The 6,553-nt window shown below is 41.8% G+C and overlaps 1 long non-coding RNA gene across 2 annotated transcripts; it reads right to left on the bottom strand.

Moving 5' to 3' along the window:
• Positions 1-546: 546 nt before the first annotated feature.
• Positions 547-6,046, bottom strand: LOC111609952. Of its 2 annotated transcripts, none has more exons than XR_002753415.1 (3): positions 3,256-6,046; positions 2,260-3,070; positions 547-1,290 (listed from the first exon to the last, which is right to left on the bottom strand). It is a non-coding gene; the product is annotated as an uncharacterized LOC111609952 (long non-coding RNA). The 2 variants fall into 2 exon arrangements; XR_002753416.1 differs by having other exon boundaries at positions 2,260-3,446; positions 3,622-6,046.
• Between the last annotated feature and the right edge of the window lie 507 nt (positions 6,047-6,553).

The following is a 6,553-nucleotide window of genomic DNA, read 5'->3' as shown; positions in this document are numbered from 1 at the left end:
TTCTTAGTCCAGCACATGCTGACACATGTTTCCCAACAGAACTTTGATCTGGTTTTAGCGTGTAAAGCAGACATTTTGACCAGTCCAACACAGGAAATGCCGTTTCCTCTTCTGGGAGAATCCCAGCAGAAAATCCACTCGATGTTTTGGGATTCCCTAAAGTCTGAGGTTTCCATTTGGTTCTCATGGAGGATGGATCCCGTCCTGCTTCTGGACGAAACCGACCCTTCGTGAAAGGATTTAGGAGGTATTATTGTATCAACCATACAGCCGGATTGAATAGAATTTAGTTCAAACTGAGAAAGATCATGAAATGTTTTGTTTTCTGGCCAATCAGAACCAACCGAGCTCTGAGTTGTTACTGTATCATGCAAAGCTGCCAGATAATCACTGCATATATATTTTTATAAATCAACCATACACATTTAAACCCCCTAGCATCATAGCTCTCATTGTGTTCATCACTCAAAGACAGACCAAAGTCTCATAGAAAAAAGATTTATGTAATGGGAATTATTTATTTATTTTCATTTCAGTTCAGTTCACTTTATTTTTGTAAATTGTCAACATTAAACCCAGGAAACCAAAGAATAACAATAATTAAACTCAGAATTTACAAAAAAAAAAAAAAGAAATATTCTGAATATTCGGACCCTGGCCCCCCTAACCATTATACCCAGAAATCCTTTTAGCAGTAAGTTTTTGTTTTTTTTAGGAAAATTGTGATTTTATTTCTAAAAAGAATTACTTTTTCCCCCAAAAGAATTCTGCACCCACTCCCAAAATTGATGTTTATTGTTTTCTAGCAAATTTTTAATTTCTCAAAATTTCCAAGGCTTTTTCTAGAAAATTTCTTGATTCTAGCTAGACTTTGTCATGCTGTAAAATTTACATGCTGCAGGTTTGTAAAAAAAAAAAAAAAAAAAAAGGTTTGAATTGAAAATGCTCCAGTTACGTTGCATTTTCGGGTATTTTAAACATGTGACTTTCTTTTTTGCTACTTCCCTAATCATTCAAATGAAAACCTGTCTAGCTGATGTCCTCACACCTGACAGCTCCAAAGCTGCTGATGCGGCGAAACGACGATCATCCAGCAGCTTCCAGAGAGAAAATGAGCTGAAAGTGGCGGCGCTCCAGACGCCACCAACAGGAAGCCCCTGGGTTTGGTGGCGTTGGTTTTGGGTCGCGCCCTGCAGCGTCTTTATCGCCGGCAGGAGCCGTTCAGCTTTGGGCTGCATGGAGGAAGCGGGCGGACGGCGCGGTGCAATCCGAGCTGCTGGCGAAGTTCAGCTGCCAGGAGCCAGGCAGAGGAAAGAGGTAGAAAAGAAAAAAGTGTTTTGAGTTTGAAAAAGAATCAAAAGGTGAATTTAGTAACGTCTCCGGACTTCTTCAGATGTCTGTGTGCAAAATTATAATTCAGAGTTCCCTTTTCTTCTGGCAGAGCGTTATTAGATTTCCAGCTGCTGTAAGAAAACTGAAAATTTCTCCTGGGAATTTAGAAAAACACAGCAGGTGAAACGATCTGAAGGAAAGCATCAAGTTCAGCAGCTGCATTATTTTAGATCTAATGTTCTAAATTGTTCCAGACATGATACTGGAACAAGACGCCAAGAAGGGGAATGAGGACGATGGTGCGGCGTGTTTTTAATGACTTATCGCGTGAACAAACTTATTCCTGTGATTTTAATCGTGTGCCTTATTTAACGGAAGCGCTGCAATCGCAAAACTGTGTCTTCTGCTCTCTCCGCAGAAAGCTCAACCACATTGGTTTCCACCGCTTTTTAATCGCTCCTGTACCATCCGTTCTGCCCGCTGGGTTGGGTTAGACGATACAAACAGCGAAACGGATCTGCTGTCTGGAGTTTCTCTAAAGGGTCACTGAGGTTTTCTGAAGCGGCAAACAGCTGACAGATGGATGGGGAGTCCTGCAGGGTCCTGCCGAAGGCTGGTGAACCTCATCATCAGGCCACACAGATACCAGGGAGATTCATTTGTTATTATGTGTTGGTTTCACCAGCCCTCTATCACTCCAGCACAGCCACCTCGATGTGGCAGGATTATTTCTCTCCGTTATAAATTCAACACCTTTCAGGAAGTTGAACCAACAACAGAACTGAGCTGACAGGCAGCCGGATTGTTTTCCAAGTCAGCTTTAAGAAATGTCACTTCCCACAATGCAACAGCAGCCGTTAGTGTTGGTTTGTAAAATTGACTTTTGCATTTTATGTCAGGCTCCGACATTATTCATCAAAAACACACCTGGATTGTTGCGTTGATTCTCTCATGCATCTTTGAGAAATCCTTCAATCTCCATGGCAACCATTCAGCTGTACAAAATGCCTGGGTGGACTTGGCTCCGCCTTCGAGGACGAAGATCCTCCCTGGACTAGCCAGCAGCAATTAGCAGACATCTGCTGGAACTGAGCCACAAAATGCCACAATATGCAATAAAACGTACATGATACCTTTTATTATGTACTAATTATGCAATAATTCCTTTAATGAATATAATTATTAATGAAAATCCCATGTTGGACACATATTGGAACAATTTTCTTTCACCAGGTTAACTGTTCAGTCTAAAAATAAAACAAACAAACAAACCTAAGCTAATAATTAGCCAAGCGTGTTCATCTAAATGAAAATTTTTTCCACCATCTTTCATCAACTCCAAATTTATAACCTTCTCAAATTTGCTGCAAACGGCCCCCGGGCTGCACTCAGGACACCACTGGTCCAAAATAACTGGGCTTTAACTTTGGATGATTTGTGTCACAAACACAACAGGGATTAACGTCGTCATTAATGGATGAAAGCGGGTTGGGAGGGAACAGCAGAGGTCCCTGCAGGCCGGGTTGGTGCTTGTGCTCCCGACTGCACCAGCCGGTTGCCGGGGGAGATGAGTCACCTTCCAGCAACAACACTGGAGCTAAAATAATAACAGCTTCGAGCCAAAAGTCTTCGGCTCCGATGCTTCGGACTGAATGGACTTCCGCATGGCACTTCACATTCAATAACGTCAGCGCTTTGGGGAATCCGCCGGAGGAGCCTCAGAATCGTCTGTGTGAAACTTGAGACAGGAAGATGTGAGGATGGAGCTCTTGAAAGGGAAAATGTGTTTTCCAGCCACACAGAATCATCTTACAGCACAATAAAGTTACTGAGTTTACCTTCAGTTTTTAGACAAACTGAAGGTAACTTTTGCGTCACGTATCAAAAATAACTTAAAAGAAATTTGACTTTGAAATGTAACACCTTGAAATTGGGCCTCTGTCTCTTTAAGGAGCTGCTGTCTCTCAGCATGGCTCCTCTTGAACGTTCACGTTTTCTCGCTGCCGTTGCTGACCCGTGCTTTGCTCATCCAGAGTGATGGACAACCTTCTCCGTCGTTCGTCGCTCCTCTTGTTTAGAGATCTGCAAATATCACTGCAGCAAAGCATCTTACCCTGCAATACGTAGAAAAAAATTATTATCTTTATGCATGAGCTGTTTTAATCGCTGCCTGCAGGCTCTACCGCTCTGTTGCAGTGCAGTCAGTGCGGAGTCCGTTGTTTGAACCAGTGGCATCAAGTCAGCATGTTGTCTAATCTGCCTAAATTCCTTGCAAAAATGATTAGAAACCTGCAGCTCTCTCAAGTTCTTCTGAATGGATCCGACCTCTCAGGGGAAAATCTCGGCAGGACACGGAGATCCGTCGGGGGTTTTGTGGCGTACGAGGATGATTAATACCTTAGTAATTACTCTGGGATCGTTCTTTATCTGAGAGGAAACACAGACATGTATTTAATATTCAATAAGCAGAAAATGACATTTAGGGAATTCTGAGTGCAAAAACACTGGTTACCAGGGAAAAATGCAAATAAGGTTGTCAGTTTTTTCTCAGACTAATTGTGTGCAACAATCCACTCTAGTTCTGCTAAATCCTCAAGCCCGTCAGTTAAAGGCTGCGGGTTCCTCTTCTCAACATTAACACTGGGATCAGGAAAGAATAAATCCTGCAAGATGAAATTTTGCGTCATTGCGATAATTTTTGTGAATTTATTTTGTGACTTTAGCTTACCAAGCTCAGCTCCTCCAGACTAGCGGCAGCAGCTGTTAGCAAACACCTGGTGGAACAGCACTGCTGCTTGAAACTGTGGTAAAACCAGCGTTAAAGGGTCAGTGTGGAAAGGTCGTCATGACGCCCTGAAGGCGGAGTGTCGGAAAGAGCAAGAGTTTCTTAAAGAGACGGAGGCCCAATTTCAAGGCGTTAAATTGTGAAATAAAATTTCCTTCAAGTCATGATTGATTTATGTTTGGCATTTTTCATAGCATCTCATGGTAGCATGCTATAAAATGTGGTTTTGTGTGTCTGGAAAATTCAAAAAGCTTTTTGCGCGTCAGTGGGACAAAACGTTCTCGCTTCTGAACTTTAAAACTTTTTATCACAGCAGTTCATCTTCAGTGTCCCGATTTATTCTGGGATTCTCAATTATTAACTGCAATAAATGAAAAACAAAGGGTTTTTTCCAACATACTGGGTTTGCTATTTTCCCCCCCGTTCTTATGCAGTAATCGTTTCTGAATAATATCTGAATTTTCTTATTAGGTGTTACTTATTAGGTATTTACTCCTTCTTTATTCCTCCACATCAGATCAGATAAAACTTGCAGGTCAGCTGCTGTTCTGACCCGGTCCAACGTCTGTTCTGTTCAGTTCTGCTTCATAAAACGGAGGATTTAGTTTCTGTTATGACGCTTCCTCACGTTTCTTGGAAACAGGGCTCCAGTAAGTAGCTGTAAGCCGTTTAAACAGGCTTAAACATTTCTGCCACTACGGTTTTATAAAGCATTAAAAACCCGACTTTATCCTGACTGGCATACAGGAAAAAAATCCTGTTGTGTTCAAGTCGTTTTCAGAAGTTGGACTTTTGGATTTCCAAGTTAGCGAAGACAACTGGGACACGCCTGGAGTCAGAATAGAAAACTTTGAGGTTACTCACCTGGTCTGACGTCAAAATCCAACATGGCCGCCGTTAGCAGTGAGTGGACAGCTAAAGGGTTTATTTCAACGTCTGTCAGTCATGTTTCAGTCAGTGAAAATGCTGCAGCAGCATTTGCATTTACACATTTTAGAGATATACAGATGCTAACTCCAGTTAGAATATAATTCACCCAATATGAAAAATAGTGCACTAATTTAGCTGCTTCCTCCTTCATCACTAACATTTACGCAGTGCGATGATGATTGGAGTTTTGAAACGCAAGTAACTTCAGAAAGCCTCGTGTCAAAACGACCTGAACAGTCTGATGGCCGATGTACGACAGCACTGTCAAAGTTTCAGCAGAGACTCTTAACAAGACCGTTTATAGGAGGCGTTGGTTATGGTAGAGGCTCTCTTGTTTTGTTTTGGGGTTTTCTCCCTCCAGCAGCCTGGCTAAACTTTGAAAAGACATCAGTCAAAATGAGCATGTGGGTGAAGCGCATGGCCACAATCCAATCCGTCTAAATCCCGGCAGATGCTTAGCTTGTGGGTGGAGGAGGTTTGGCCAAGGTGCGACGCTAACATTGCTGCCACCAATCCCTTGACGAGTTCCCGGTTGCACATCTGTCTGATCCCTAACGACCACGACCTAGATGCAGCTGCTTCGTCACCACTTTCAGAACACCTTGGAGAGCCATTCGCTCTTTATTCTCTCCTCGTTCAGCAGCTGATGGCCGGGGGGCATCAAAGTTAACATTCGTTCTGCCAGATCTGTAACGAGTTCGGCAATCGCAATCTGCTGAGCCAAGCAGCCCGGAGCCGTTCAGCAGCTCCTAACCTGATTGTTTACGACTATCAGCAGAGAGTGATCTTAGAGGCGGCATCCAGCTTCTATGAGCCTCGAATCTGAAACAAACTTCCAGAAAATTGTAGAACAGCCGGAACGCTGAGTTCATTTAAATCAAGACTAGAAAGCCCACAGGTTTAGAGTTGCCTTTGAGCCATAATAAATGGAGCATTGACCAACAAGGTTGACGATGGCACAAATATAACATCTGTTATTGGTTTTCACAACTGTTGACTAGTTTATTATGTTTCTTTTTTTTATCTTTTCATGATGTAAAGCACTTTGAAACTGTGCTCTACGAACAAACTTGACTGATTGATCTTTATTTGATGATCTGAAACATTTCAAGGAAGCAGAAATAGGAATGATGGAAAGAATTAGCTACTTTTTTCAGTTTGAGGTTTAAATTACTGTAAGCATCATTACAATTATAATCTACAATGTAAACTGTCAGCAGGAAAACAGTCAAACGTTTTAACCCAGACTGTAGTGTAGATTCTGGAAAAAAATAAAGGTGTACATTATTTTCTACAAACTTTAAATATTTTATGATACAGCAAATATTTCACTCATTATTTATTTTATCAGTGACATCCAAATGTAGATGACTACAAAAGACGTCATCGAATAAGCAGCTGTTCTGTCGCGCTGGGCGGTACGGTTTAGCTTCATAAAGCTCAGATCATAAAGTCCTCGAATTAAACTGTTCACTGTTTTAAGGAAAACACAGTTTCTTCATTAAA

Source organism: Xiphophorus maculatus, chromosome 10, assembly GCF_002775205.1.
Source record: "Xiphophorus maculatus strain JP 163 A chromosome 10, X_maculatus-5.0-male, whole genome shotgun sequence".
Lineage (NCBI taxonomy): Eukaryota > Metazoa > Chordata > Actinopteri > Cyprinodontiformes > Poeciliidae > Xiphophorus > Xiphophorus maculatus.
Note: the sequence above shows the minus strand (reverse complement) of the source record. Positions and strands in the feature narration are given on the sequence as shown.